The sequence below is a fragment of the Lagopus leucura genome, unplaced genomic scaffold, assembly GCF_019238085.1.
Source record: "Lagopus leucura isolate 7727_CA_CO unplaced genomic scaffold, USGS_WTPT01 Super-Scaffold_100026, whole genome shotgun sequence".
NCBI classification, from domain to species: domain Eukaryota; kingdom Metazoa; phylum Chordata; class Aves; order Galliformes; family Phasianidae; genus Lagopus; species Lagopus leucura.
Genome location: NW_024962277.1, coordinates 4,102,973 through 4,118,666, shown reverse-complemented (window position 1 = coordinate 4,118,666; position 15,694 = coordinate 4,102,973). Strand labels below are relative to the sequence as shown.

The following is a 15,694-nucleotide window of genomic DNA, read 5'->3' as shown; positions in this document are numbered from 1 at the left end:
AGCATACTGGCAAGGAACTGTTCAATAGGGAGCTGAAGTTGCAGATGAGGTGGGATCCTCTGGGATGGGATTAACATGACCTTGATTTATGCAATTGGTTTGTGGTTTGGATCTGTGTCTAAAACAGGCAACTTTCTTTTTCCTACCTGGAAGCCCTCAGAGCCAGGCCACTGCCTCCAAATGTTGCCTTTAGGATTAATATGGCAGGGAGAAGTGGTGGCAGCTCACAGTTGAAATTGTTAGAAAGAAAAGCTTTTGCTTAAATAAAACAGTTAAAATGAGATTATCTTAAAAAAAAACACATAATCTAACCTAACAATGTGAAGTTTAATAGACAATGTTTCTCAAGAGTTATATGAGTAATGGTTTTCCTACCTTCCATGAATTCCTACATCCTCGGTGTCCTGAATATCATGTTGGGTGGAGTTTTGTTTACTTTGACATTAACTATCTCAATTGAATTTTAAAACTTCCTGCAAGTATTAGTCATGTGTCTATTGAAATCCTGAGCTTAAGCATTAAGAGAAGCAGATGTTTTTTTTTGTAGGCTTTCCCATATATTTAGCTAATTAATACACAAAGTCTGTAAGTTCTGTTTTCAGAATTTTACCATGGTTACATCTAATAATCACAAAACATTTTAATGAAAATATGATACAAGTAACGGTTTTCTGTGCTGCAGAGAGGAAAAAAAAATGTTAACTCTTAAAAGCTAGGGATAAAAAATCGAGTGTAGCATGCTGGCTGTGATGCTGGGACCTGTCATTGCATGTTGGAGTAAGGAGAAAATGAGGGCAATGAAAGTGATTATTCATATTATTGTTGCGTTCAATGAATGCTGACTTCTGTACGCCAATGCTTTAGAGATGTGTTACATTCAACCCTGTTAGAGGTGTGCTGTTTTTTGAACTTTGTCTTGAAGAAATAGAAGCTATTGTCTGGATAAATGAGAAACACACTTTATAGAAGACTTTTTTTTTAGAGATCTCCAGTAAGTACTTCTTCACTACAAGATAGTTCTCACTTTGACAAAGTCCTTCATTTGCTGAGGCTCTGAAGATATTAACGCTTTGAGGAAGCCAGCTAAAAGCCATTTGTGTCAGCAGCATTAATGGGACAATCAAATCTTTGTGTAGAGCTCTGTTGTTTATTACTGTCATGGTCCATTAAAGCTAATCAATTGCTAATCTTGGTTTCAGCGACCCCTTTGCAACCTTTGTTGAGTGATTGTTGTTCTTTATCAAGAATCTCATAATACCATCTGCTCAATATAAAACAATGGCCAGAATACTTCACTAGCCTACCTTCAAGTGGATGTGGATAGAGGGCTTAAGTAGTACACATTCTGTGTAATTCCACTATCAAAGAGGGACTTCTTAGTTTGTATTTAGTTTGTATTGCCTCAGCCAATGTGAAAAACAGGATTAAGTGTTTTGAATTAGTGATATATGATGCAGCTTCAGTGATGCAGTTCGTTCTGTGTGCTCAGATATTCTGAAAATTCAGGAAGCACATAAAGGAAATGCTTTTGTGCCTTTTATTGGTCCAGCATCACCTCCTATGTCTTGAAGACAGTATAGTTAATATTGTGTCAGTACATAAAAATGATAGAGATGAGAAATAAAATTATATTAATATTTTTATTGACTCTGAAAAAAATGCTAAAGAAAATAACAACTGGAAGAGTTCATCTTTTAGATTGCTTGTGTTGTATTCAGCTGAAGACTTAGTCTAAAGACAAGTCTAAACCTTGTAGGTATTATTCTTAGGAAGATCATTGGTTTTGTCCTTAATTATTCTATAGGTATTCTGATTAATATGCTGTATAATTGTCCAAGCTTAGAGCTATTTGTTCCTGTCCTGAATCTATTGATGCAACAGCAACAAAACAAAAACAGCCCTGTAGTTAAAAACAAACAAAAACCAACTCCCAATGAATTGAACAATATAAATCAAAGTAGGTGATGTGACTCTAACTCATCAATATTATATATTTAATGTTTCAGAAATGACTGAACTAGATTAGTAAGAGCTGGCTAAAAGGAACAACCTGCAACGTTTCACATTCAGAATTTTTTTTCCCTTTTAGGGAATCAAACTAAGATCTGTACTGGTAGCAAGTTATGAGGAAATGATGCTCAAAGTGTCACTTATTTCAGCCTTTAACACATACGAGAGTTTTTCTCACTATTGGCTATGGTATCAAGCTATTTTGTATCATTAAAGACTGTGCAAATGGCAACTAAGTGGAATAAATAGTCTTTTTGTGTTAAATCATGTATTTGCTGATGTAAAAATATATTACCATCTGTATTACTATAGCAAGTTGCCTGGTCACAAAATTTCTACAGCTTTTAAGAATTGCTCATTTTGCTTATAGAGGGACACTGTCTCTGGCCTTGCCTCTGTGTAAAGTGCAGTAAAGTATGCATCATTCATCCTGATTCTTTAACATGATGAGGAAAGAAATACAGGATCTGACTGCCAAGCACTGGAGTATTGGATGCTTCAAGTTTTGAAGTGATTGGTTTTGTTGATGTATTCTATGTCAGAGAAATATTTTGGGAACCAAAACAGAGCATAATATAGTTTTTTTTTTTTTTTTTTTTTTTTGACTGAATTGATCTATTAGAAATAAATTTCTAATAATTTATCATCACTGTTAAGAAAAATTTTGCTTCCGTTACTTGTTCTGGACTTGAGCATGTGCTACTGAAGATATCAACATTTTTGTTGGGATTCAGTGGAACAGCATTGTGAAGTTGATTGCCAGACCCAAGGAAAAGGTTTTGAAGTGCAACACTTTTCCCTGGAGCTGTCATATACAAAGGAATTTGCTCTATTTGCAGCTGACAAACACGTTTTGCATATTGGTGTGTAAAAATACACTAATGTGATGCCAAGCTGATGCAGTTAGGCAGTTACTGATGAGGTGCTAAAGCACATTTAAATTGAAGTTCTGCGGTTTGTGATGGCACCTACATCCTCTACAGTATTCTCCTATTTATATGATAATATCTGAGCTATTTCTCAGGGTATTACAGAGTGTTTCTGTTTGAACAGAGTGAGGGTAAGATCTGTTATGGTCCTGTATTATTTCAGTGTTTCACAAACCTCGAGAATGCTCAGTAAGAGAGCTGATACTGGACTGCTCAAAGGAGCCCTAAATTTAACTTTTACTTTGTTTCTTATGAACTTGAAAAAATATTCTAATTTTTTTGCTCAGGAAAATGCTTACAAATACACGATTCCTTGTCAGTTTTTATACTTCTGATATCAATTACAAGAGGAAATTATAAAATGTTTCATTATTACTACTGGTTTATTTTCTAGATGGTTTCATTACACATACTTGCAGGGCTATTCTTTTATTTTCCATGTTGTATCAGTTGCATTCCAGTTGAGTTTTCCCTCTGTGTAATGTGACAATATAAATGCAAGCTTACTACTTTTTAGTAGAATCAAGTCTATTCCATAACTGACATTACCTGAAGTACTAGACATTTTTCAGATTGTTGTAATTTTACTTTCTAGATAGTATAGGACAGTTTTGTGCCAATGCATTAAGATGTTTGACATTCTAATTTTATGTCACAGGGCTAGAAGATGGTTAAGCAATTAGATTTTTTAAATAAAAGGTTACTTTTTAGAATACACTTAAAGTTAATTTAGTGGAATAAAAAGAGGAATAATGGCATAAAGCTGATTTTTATTATTTCTTTCTTGAATCTGTAATGTATGACAGAGTCCTAAGGACTCAGGTTTTCAGCCCTACACACACCAGTTACATCCTTCCCTGCATGACTTTGAAGGACCAGTTAGGTCCTTCTCTGTGTGATTTTTGCCTGCTGTTAGCTCCTAATTGAACTGTAGAATCCTTAGGAAGGGACCATTAACAGTCATCTAGTCCAACTCCCCTCCACTGAACAGGGACATTCACAGGCTAGGTGAGATGCTCAGAGCCCTGTCCAGCATGGCCTTGAAAGTTTCCAGGCATGTGGAATCCACCACCATTCTGGACAACCTGTTCCAATGTCTCATCAAGCTAACTGCAAAAGACTTTTCTTACAAAGAAGGTAGATTTAGGCTGGTTATGTCTTAAACCATCTCCCCTCGTCCTGTCCCTGCTATAGAGTCTGACCTCTTCTTTCTTAACAGCCTCTTTTTAGATACTCAAAGGCTGCTACCAGGTCATCTTGGAGCGTTATCTTCTTCAGGCCCAGCTCCCAGCCTGTACTTGTAGGAGAGGTGTTCCATCGTTTCTGTGGTCCTCTAGACACACTTCAATAGGTCCATGTCACTCTTGTGAGGCCTTACCTCGAGTACTGTGTTCAGTTTCGGGCACCTCAGTACAGAAAGGACATGAAGGTGCTGGAGCAGGTCCAAGGAAGGGCAACAAGGCTTGTGGAAGGCTTGGAGAATATGAGCAGTGACTGAAGGATCTGGGGCTGTTTAGTTTGGGGAAAAGGAGGCTGTGGGGAGACCTTATTGCTCTCTTCCAACATCTGAAAGGTGTTTACATTGAGATCAGGATTGGTCTCTTCTCACTGGTGACAGGATGATGGGAAATGGCCTCAAGTTGCAACAGGGTAAGTTTAGGTTGGATATCAGGAGAAACTTCTTTACTGAAAGGTCTTCTGTATTGATTGGAAGATAGGGGAGATCAAGGAAAGAGGCTGTAAGCATGGAATTCAGAGTATTTTCAGAAAAACAGCAAAGCTCCAAACTCCTAAGAATTACACAGCAGTCTGAGGGCTTAAGATGAAGGAATAAGTGAACAAAGCCACAAGTATCTAATGTCAGTGAATTACAGTGCATAAGAGGATGCTGTTAAGTGATAAAAAACATTGATTAGTGTTTTTATTCACTTACAGTGTTTCCTTTGTTTAATAATCTTTTATCTGGAAAGTGCTTCTGTACTTTACCAAAAGGAGGCAAACAGTAAAGAAGAAAAACTCTAGTTCCTAGTTCTGGTTCCTGATTTTGCTTTACTCCTGTTAATTTCTATGTGCTCAAAGCTATGTATTCTCAACTGTTATAATACTAGAGATGCAACAAACTGTGTTGCAGACTTATAGCTCTAAGGATAAGTCCTCGCAGTGTAGAGCACTTAAATGTCTAGATGCAAACCACAGACTGTGGTTCCTTTTACCTAGCTACAATTGTTAGTGCTATTCTTTTTTATTTCTGCTTTGTACCAAAATGAATATAATTGCGTTTTATCAGTTCAATCTCACTCTTCAAGTGCAAACACAATACTGTTGCTTGTTCATATGTGTTATGTAACAGGCAAAATCTGAACTCTAATATTGCTTTAGAACTGTATGACTGAGCAGTTAGTTTCAATTGCCTGACATTTTTCCATCTGTAATTTTGTCCCTTTACTATGCTTGCTTGCTTGCTACCCGAAATGAGGAGGAAATATCTTTCTTGTCCCAAGAGCATTTTCAAAATTTAAAGTTCTCCAATTAAATAATGAGCCATCCCAAAGCTTTTCAGAGCAATAGAAACCTCAACCAGAGAACAACTTATAATCAGATAGGTGGGGCTCTCGGTGAGGAAATGATGCCTGTTCAAGCTGCTTCTCTAGTGAATATTAAATTATGTATATGATGTGAAACAATTGCAAGAGAAGCTTGTGAGACACTCAACTTGGAAGACCCTGAAGGATAGGCCAGTCACTTTGGTTCTCAGAGGCCCTCGTCTGAATCTCTTTTGCTTGGTCCACATCATGGTTCTGAACTGCAGCATAAATCTTTTCCCCTCTGCTGCAATTCTGCAAAACTTTCCAATACTAGAAAGAATCACAGGTCAGGTCTAACAGCAATAACAAGATGGAACAGATAGTATTTACACATGTATAACGCATATACACCATTCCCTTCCCATCCTCAAATTATCGACTGTTTTCAGGTTGCTTTTTATGCTTTCTGTAAGCATCTGTAAGAATTAGAGTTGTGTTTAAGAGAAATAAATGCTGAAATTCTTGCATGTTCACATAAATTCACCTACTGAGTTTATAAGTGAAACAGAAGTTTTCATTAGAATGTTGATAACTCACTGTTTGCAGCACTGAATTTTTTCTTTTATTGTTTTTACAAGGCAAGTCTTTATCATATTCCAATAGAGCAATGAGCTAATATTCTTCAGATGAAAAGATAATGCGTGCCAGAAACAGTGATTAAGCAGATATATTTGCTTCCACAAGAGGGGGAAAAAAAAAATCGGCACTAATACTTTATGCTGCATCCCTAACGTGGTGATGTTGTTAGCCCTAAAATCAGGCTGAAATTTCTTGCATGATGGAAGGAGTTGGGGTAAACTCACAATTCCTGTAGCCTTGGAAAGTTTTCTCTTTCAAAATGCCCAGCATTCTTTTCAAAAGTGCCCAGTTTAACTGGCAGAGTGAGAATAGCATGTGATCAGAGCTTGCCAGGATGGGGAGCAGGCAGGAAGTGTCTCTCCCTGCCTTTGGAGGCACCTGCACAGCCCTAGCTCTGTGGGTCTGGACGGGAACAAACAGCAGAAGGTGGAAGGGAAAGGAGAAGAAAACAAGGTTTGTGGGATGGGGACAAGGGAAGCTGCAGAATGCAGCATCCATGGAGTAAAAGAAATAGGTGTCAAAAGATTGTCAAGTGTAGGAAAGAAGGCTGTAGAAGGAGAAACAAGTAAGTACTGTGTAAAGGCAAAGCAGTTAAGCGTTAATTGCTCTGTGTTTTAAGAGTACTGACAGTAATCTTTTTGTAAGCCTCTCAAAAACCATTACCTTTCCTCATAGTGGGGCTGAAATGGAGAAATCATTTTCAGCTCCTCTTTTTTTTTTTTTTTTTTTAACAAAACTTTTTTCCACCCTCTTCAGTGTCAGGCAAGGCAATTATGTAAACAGAGAGGAGCTGTCTGCCACAAGCTTCATTAAAACACAAAAGAAACCCTCAGAGAATAAGTGGGTAAGGTTCAAATACAATTTAAAAATGAGTTTGGGAGAACTTAGGCAGAATAAGCATGAACTGCATGAGGGATGAACGCTGCATCGATATGAGTGAGCCTACCACAGTGCTCCTGGAGACCACCGCAGACCTCTGGGTAATTTCTTGTCACTGCAGATAGAGCTGGTGTGTTTAAATGTCTTTAGCTTATCAGTTTCCAATTCTGACACATCAGAAAGACAGGTAAAGAGCCAGAGGAAAAGGAGGTGAAGTGAAACTAAACATGCCAAAAGTTGGTGATTGGTGTGTTGGTGACAGGAAGCAGGAATCTGGATTAAAATCTCTTTTAGTCGTAATTGTTCAAATTAGTTGTCAAGACTTGCATCTTAGAAACTGGATTGAGTTAGTGATACTTTTGCCTTAGAAAAATGAACTGAGCCCTGTGCTGCTGTTGGGCGCTGCAGCCTCTGAGAGCATTAAGCACAGCACTGTGCTCCTATAAGGGTTCACTTTGAGAACTGCACCTCAGGTTTAGCATTTCTTTATCTGGGGATGTTAAGCTCATATCTGCTGGTGCAAGCAGGAGATGATGCGCAGTGTTGTTTCCTCCTTTGCTGAGACTTCTGCACTGAAAATGCTCAGCTGTATCTATAATCAAAGCTCTGTATTTGCTATCTGGTTTTGCTAGAATGGTGTGCTTTCTGAGCTTTCCTGGTAAATATAGTTTAAAGAAGTTATTTGAAACACGTTTAATGCTGTATGGCCTTGCATTATTTTGCTCGTGCATTTAGATTCTGACGTGCTGTGAGGCAAGATGTGAGGGCGCTCAGAGGAGCAGCAGTGCTGGAGTTAATGTTTGTATTTATAAGGCTCATTGGTCAGTGATACTGAGCTCTCCTGCAGGAAAAAGTTCCTCAATTCACTCTTGCAAAATTCAATGCCCTATTGTTCTCACTTTTCTGAAGTCACTGTTTATAACATTTCTCTCCTTTCTCCTCTGAGGAATAATATAATTTATTAGAGCAGTTCATTCATTGACTATGTGATATCTATCTTCTGGGAGAGAGATACCTTCTGCATGATGTATGCACTGTTAGCTTCAAACTCTTCCTGTTTGCTCTTTGTGAAAGGGTTTGTAATCAGGAATATTTATGCATCCTGGTACCCAATTGTGCTGTGCTTGCTGTTTTCTGCTCTTCATAGAAAATTAAACTTAGGTTTTTTTTATTTCTTTTTGGCTTACACCTACCTGAAAAGAAAAAGGTTTTAGAATATTACCCTATGGATTTATGATTACCAGGCAGATAGCCAATAATAAGCAGTGATATCTGATACTACAGCCCAGACATACCCTGCCTTTTTCCACCTTTTTCCTATTATCTTTAGGTTTAATAAACTATAAATGGGAGAAATAAATGGCAGACCATCTTTTCTTTTTGTCCTTTTTTTTTTTTTTTTTTTTTCTTCCTTGGCGGTGCTTGGTGATGAGATTAAGCTAAAGGTCATATATTCTTCTAACGTGGTATTTAGGAATAGGCAAATTATTGAAAAGGGTGGAAGTAATCTAGGGTTATTCATTTTTGTGGGAGAACAGCTTTTTTTACTACACAACCATCATTTTCAATGGAAATAACAGTATTATAGATAAAGGTTTAATGAATATATATGAGAAAGGCAAGTCAATAAGCCGTTCATAGCTGTAGGTGAGGTCACGTTTCTGGCTTGTGTAGTATGAAAGTGAGTAAATCGTAGAAGATCATAGTGGAAATATTTCCAAGGTATAGATACTGCTTATTGTAGGAAAAGTTATTTTCTTGCCTTTGGCTTATAGGAAGGATATTCTCTGCATTTGTGCCTTAACATTACAACCGTATGTATTGTTTCTTTGTTTCTGAATCTCCCATAATTACTGATTGCAAAATTAAAATACCAATCTCATTATTTCAATCATGAGATACAACTTGCTTTAGTCACATGTTCTGTCTGTAATTGGAGTGTCTGTGTGTTGAGCTTCATTAACTTGAAACAGAAGGAACCCCTGCTTTTGTGTTGAAGTTAATTAAAGCTGGTAATGGTTATTGTCTGAAAATTTTCTGGATTTGGGGAGGTTATTTTGCCTCTACCTCTATTTTCACACATCATTTCATTGATCATGCAGTTGGTCGATTCATAAAACGTAGGATCTGTCTGAATTCAGTGAACGATGATTTTTTTACTATAGAAATGCACTTGCATGTTTGTTTAACAGTTAATTGAAAGCTTCTGCTTATGAAATAGTCACTGATGACTTTTAAACTCCTTTTTTGAGAAAATTACTTGCAAAAGAAAAAATGATTATCTTTCCATGACTAATGAGTAATTGCACAAAACAGAATGAGCAGAACAATGTCAAAGGCTGTCAAGGCTTTTTAATATAAAAATGAAAAATTTAAAATATGATAATTCTCTGATAATTTGTAAAAACATCAAAGTACAGTCTTCTAATCTGTGCTCCACATACCTAGCACAGTTTTGACCATGACAGTAGTATAAAATATTTAGATGTATGCATGCCCAGTTTAGGATTTGTTTTGATCCATATTTGTAAAGCTCTGCTTTTCAGCCTTATATATATTGTCTGATGAACAAATTTTTATCACTTGTATTGTAGTTTGTGTTGTAGGATGAGTTCTGTCTAATAAAACAATAGCAAAAATGAATAGATGAAACAGCAGAGTTATACTTGCAGAGGAGAAAAAATTAAAAAAACCTGACTGTATATTCACAATAAAAATCACAGAGGATAAGTTTCAATAAGTGCTTTGTTTGTGTTTGTTTTTTTTTTTTTTTTTAAATACAATAACAATAGTTTGATTTAATGTTACATTTTATATATTTCAGATTGAAACTAACAGACAATAGCTAAAGCTTTCAGGCCATCCAATTTTGTTTGTTGGAAAAAAAAGAAAAAAATAAAAAGGACTTGAGATCGTATTCTGGGATTCTGGGTCCAGTTAGCTGTTGGAAATGAGGAGCATGTGTTCAGAGAAATATTATTGTGGACTGAACGTTCCAATCAAGGATACTAATGGTATTTTTAATGGCTGTTCTGTGACTGTGCGAAGCTCCTGCTGACAAAGTCAGCTCAAGAGTTCAGCATCGTATGCAAAACTGAATTTTGCAGCAAAGTAGGGTCAAGCTTGGGGGAGAAGGTTTGTTGGAAGGGTCAGTAGAGGTTTTGGGTATGGGGCTGGTGAATGCTGGCTGGTTGGCAGTGAGGAACAGATCTGGAAGATTACCTGAGTTTGTGAAAGGCATTGGAGGTTTTGGAGAGTTCACACACTTCAAGGACTTTTCCCCAGCCCACTAGGAGACTTTGCCACCCTGACACGGTTCTGAACTGCTCTGCCTCTGCTGGTCCCCATTCCTGCCACACTTCTCGCTGTGGTGCTCAACTCAGCTCCCCTTCCCTAGAGGGCTGTGCAGGCAGACTGGGGTCTGCTCTGCAAAGCTGTGCGCTACCTGAACTCATCTTCACTCCCATGCCATTGGTGATATAGACAGAATGCTGCCCTGGATGACTTTACATATATTTTGCATGGCGGCTGGCTGTTGATCATATCTTGAGCAGACATCTCTCATAGCAAGCTCTGTACTATTTTGCACAATGCTATATACCACTTCAGATCCATCTAGGTTTTATCCCAACGCAAACATCGTGCTGTCTTGTGCATTATGAGACAGTCTGGGATCCAACTGTTTCCTGCAGACTATTTAGTAGTCCCATGGAGTTTAGTGTCACTGGTAGAGGCAGGGGTGTTCAAAGTTGAGCTGAGTGCTCACCTCTTATTGAAGAGGTAAATCCTGTATTGCCTCTAGAAATTGTCATGGATTTTATTAAAGTTCCCATACAGGTAAATGGCTATTGAGGTAGCTCTATAGAGGTCAAGTAATCATTGTTCTACCAGACCGACTCAGATTTTTGTTCTTCAGTGACCTGTAAAATGTCAATGAAATGAAAAGATGTAGTGAGAATGGGAAATAAGATGTTCTGAAAAAATTCTTCATTTTCTATACCTGTTCCCCCAGAACTACAACCTGCTGTAAATTTAATGAGCTGTATGTTCATTGGGATCTAATATAGGTTATTGAATAGAAAAATCTCTTGAAGATTATTTTCAAATTTTTTTAAAAAAGTACAATATGTTCTATAAAACATGTGAGTCTCAAAACACTTGTCATTTTTTGTCCAAACTCTATACTAAATTGCACAGAACATCAAAAAAATAGCAGCTCAATTAGTGTCCACAGTTATCCCTACATATAAATAACTTTTAAAAATTCCTTCTGGTCTGTTTGTAAATAGCTTGCTATATGTTTTCTTTAAGTTATGTGTCAGTCCTTGACCTTTTTTGCACATGGGCAGTGCTAGTGCTTCTCCTGAGCAGGATTTGCAAAGTTTGTAGAGAAATGAAACAGTAATGAGAGAGTTTTTGCTGAGAGAAAGCAGTGGAAACAGCAGAATCAAACTAAGACCCTTTGCAGCCTTCAGTGAAGGCTGGTAATGCAGATTTTACATTTTCTCATTCACTTTAATCAGATGGTGATATTTTCAGTAGAAATTGGGAGTGGATGGAGCAAAAGCTATGCAGCCCTTTGTAGGTTTGTTGGTTTTTTTTTTTTTCCCCGTTGAATGGTGAGAGCTTTGTTTGATTTTTTTTTTTTTTTTTTTTTTTTTTTTAAAACAGATATTTTGAGAACCGTTCCTTTCCTTCATCCTCCCCCAGCACAAGTTTTCTTCTCATCTCCCTGTTTCATATGTCTGAGAATACAAAACTGGGAAGGGAGGATGTCATTGAGTCCAAAGGACTGCAGCTGATGTGACTACATCTTTCGTGGGTGAATGACACCCACAGTGCTTGTGTGCTGTGAGCCACAGGTAACCTCAGTGTAGCAGGGTCAACCTGGGCACAGAGATAAGAGAACTCCTGGACAATGTAAGGGTGATGTTGTTTGAATGAGGCCTTATAGTAACATGAACAGTGACATCATTGTATATACATACAAATATATAATGATGAATGCAGCAAATACAGTCTTAGGTGTTGGCTGGAAAATGTGTGCTCCAGGCCCAGATTTAATATGAACTTTCATATTCCATCCTTAGAGCATAAAAAAAGCATTTTTGTCTATTTCAACTTCTGCAATAATAAAATGAGGTCAGGAAATCTGCTAAAGTTTATCTTTAAAAATGTTTTCAACTCAGTCACATTGTTTTAAAAATCATTTCCGTTTGTGATCTGCACATTTAAGTAGACTGTGTTTTCTCATGATGGATTCTCTGAAGGAAAGCATTAACAGATTCCTGTAATTGATTATACTTTAATGATACATAATGGCAAGTTCTGTTTTCCATTATTGTTACTCTACAGGGTGAACTGTAACAGCCCTGATACCAGAATGAATATTGATACACAGTTGATTTAGTAACTTTTTATCAGTTGAACTGCCTTACATAAACTAAAAACACGTCTGCCTGTCTTCAGCACTATTGGTCATTCCCATGTTCAGGGCAGACATCCCTCATATCTCTGCAGACAATCTGATCTGTACCTTCAGCATGCAGGAGTTGGTAAACGACAAGACTTCTGTTACAGGCATTGTTTCTGGGTTTCATAGATGACTACAGATGGGATTTTTAGTTCTTATAGTGTTAATTACTTCAATTGCACTTTTTCTTCTTGACTGTGTTTTTTCAACATAGGATCCTTTGCTGCTCCCACTCCATCCCAGCCCCTCCCAAATCACTGCTGGCAAACAAGGTGGTGGATGGTGTCATAGTGCCAGCATTGCTTGCTGTCGTGCCAGACATTATGCGATTATTTACTGATGTCCTCTGTCCCTTCATGTAAATTTCCCTGTATTTGTACTGAAATCCCCTACAGCAGGGATAACTTTGCATGCATGCATGTGTTCATGTGTGCATCTGCAATAGCAATTAGCACTTTTGAGTCCTGCCCTGTGTCTCAAGCCCTTGTGTTTTCTTTCTGATGAACAAGCAGTGCAGTTCAGTTGCTACTTAGCTGTGCTTTAGCTCTTGAATGCACTTCTTGTCCTAATGATGAGCTCACAGGGAAGGACCAAGGAGTGATGTTGTGTGCGTGGTTGGCATGCTTGGGAAACCGTGTAATGCTAATTTAAAGTCTGAGTTTTGTGGATGTGTCAGAAAGGCATACAGCTGTTGTCTTCCGATACTCACAGAAAAAACACAGAAACCTTTAATAGCTGGAATGCTATAATGATCTAAAATTAATGGTTATTAGAAGTAGATTGTATACTGACTAAGGTTTCCACAGCTATGTTTTAAACAATTTATTTGTTGTACTGTATTGTAAGTCAGCAGCACTATTACTGAGGTGGAGGAAAATAGATAAGGGTTACACAGTCCTCACTTCTCATATTTTCAGAATTATTTCCTTATTTTCCAGACAGATTTAAGTTTAGGCTTTTGCGCTATTAGCCAGAATAATGGTGTGAGCTTTCTTAACTAGTAATTTAGGGAAAAATTTAATGCTATTTGGACTTACTGAATGTCAGTGGTTGTCAGAATAGAGGTCCTTGCTAAGATTTTTCAGTAAATGTTTATTTCTGTTTTAAAACTGCAAATGAACAGACCTCTGAGGTATCAACATGCTTTGGTAAATTGAGCTCCAAAACAACAAATTACCACCATATGCAGATCTTTGTGTGTTGTTCCATGTTGCATTCTTTTTTAAAATTTTAAATTGTTGTTTATAACTGTGTTAGTACTGAACACATAAATTCTTTAACTATAGGTTAATTATAAGTATTATTTTAACAGCTTTTTGTATGACATTGATTGTAATTGAGATCTTCTTGGCATGCTGTTCTTAACTGCTGATCGTAATAGTACTTGTAACGTTTGCTTTCATTGTTGTCCTAGCTGTAAACAGTAATATCAATTAATAGGTGCTTACATTTGTGTGATTGTGTTGGCCAATAATTGTTAGAGAATTTAGTCTTGCTGTCAGAGAACAGCTTCAGAAAGGTAGGCACTGCAAATACAAAACAAAGTTATTTAGATGGCCTTTTCAGCAGCAATATATGAAAAATCAGCAATGTCTGTAGTATCTCCCACTCATTTTGGAAAATAATATGCAACTTCTTTTCTTCTTCATTTGCTGCTCTAGATAAGCAGCTTCTGGACTGTGAAGTAAAATTTCACTTCTAGGTATTATGTATTCTTAGCTCAATCCCAAATCCCAAAAGCAACTTCTACACATTTCTTTAATTTAGAAAATGTAAGTTCCTTCCTAATTAGGTACACAGAGACTTTGTTAGATTTTTTTTTCCAACTGCAAAATGATTAATAATGTGTAATTAAAAGTGAACCTGGATCAAGAGCTCATCAAGTCTCCCTAATACTCTATCACCATACCCTTTCCTCAGCAAGCAAAGTGATATTGCCCCAGGGGAAATGAAAGACTCTTGCATCTCAGGAGGAATTTCCAAAATTCTCAGTTGGGGAACTTTTCCAATACTGTCACAGTAAAAATAAGCCATTCATGAAAGAGTATTAAGTGAATTTTTGAAAATGTAACCAAAGATGTATTTGATATATGAAAGTACTGTGTTAATATTCTTTATAGTTGAAAGTGCTGACCAGACATCTATGTATGGAAAGAACAGACCACTATTAGTCAACAGCTGTACTAAGTTCAGTGCAATTTCTTTTCTGGTTTAAAAAGAATTTTCCCATCGAGTTGCTTCTAGACAAAGTTGCAAACAAAGTGCAGATAAGCAGAGAATAATACCTCTGTATTTATTCCTTTATATGTTAACCTCTTTTTTTTTTTTTTTTTTCTTCAAGTTTTGCTAGCAAGATACTCACCAGATCCTCCATTACGGTCCAGACGAGTGTAATGAATACTGTAGAAAAGCAGGTCTGGAACATATCCCAGCTGTTCAATGGGAATAAGTACCATAACACTGCAAGCCACTAGATGCCACTCTTGTTTCATCCCAATACAACCCTGAGAGTATTTATGATTGTTTAAAAAACCTAACTATGTTCTTCCACCCCAAAGCCCCCTCTGAAGATGTTGCTTTAGAATTTTAACTATTTTGAACTTTTTAAATTTACAATATTACCCTACTGTTTATAGTATTCCTTCCCCCTTTAATGATGCTATAGTTGTTTATAAATATCTCAGTTATCTCTAGACAATCTCTTGTCTTGTCGTGGGCCTGTTGCGTAGCTGCGTTGTGCTGTGCCTCTTTGGGTGGAATTCACAAACTTCTGGCATGTGTATTTGTCTGGTTTTCCAATGGATTTCACAGGCACTTATGATATGAGAAAGCTCCAAGTGGAACTTTTAAAATTCTACTGAGTGTTTAGTCTTTGCATTTTTTCTCTAGTAGATTCAGGAGGAAGTTCTTGAACTTCTTGTAGGTTCGAACTTTACCACTGGTGACATTTGGCACATGACTAGCATGAAAGCTGCCCATCCGTAGATTCCTATCTTTTAATACACATCTTTCAATTGTTTCCTGGGCAGGTAGTTGATGAAGCATAAATGTAGAAATGAAGAAGGCTTTTGAGACAATGCAGGAAAAGCTCTTAGAATTAAATAAATAATTTTTCCAGCGGCATTTAATGTAACGAAACTTGATGTTCTAATTCTCTGCTCAAGACATAACATAGACCTGGCCCTCAATGTACTACATCTGAATTTTTGTTCAATCTCATAAAAGAAAGCACTGAACCA

General features: G+C 37.1%; 1 protein-coding gene across 1 annotated transcript in view; it reads left to right on the top strand.

Moving 5' to 3' along the window:
- CACNA2D3 (calcium voltage-gated channel auxiliary subunit alpha2delta 3) overlaps nt 1–15,694 on the top strand; it is a 395,935-nt gene that overhangs the window by 122,997 nt on the left and 257,244 nt on the right. The window lies entirely within an intron of this gene.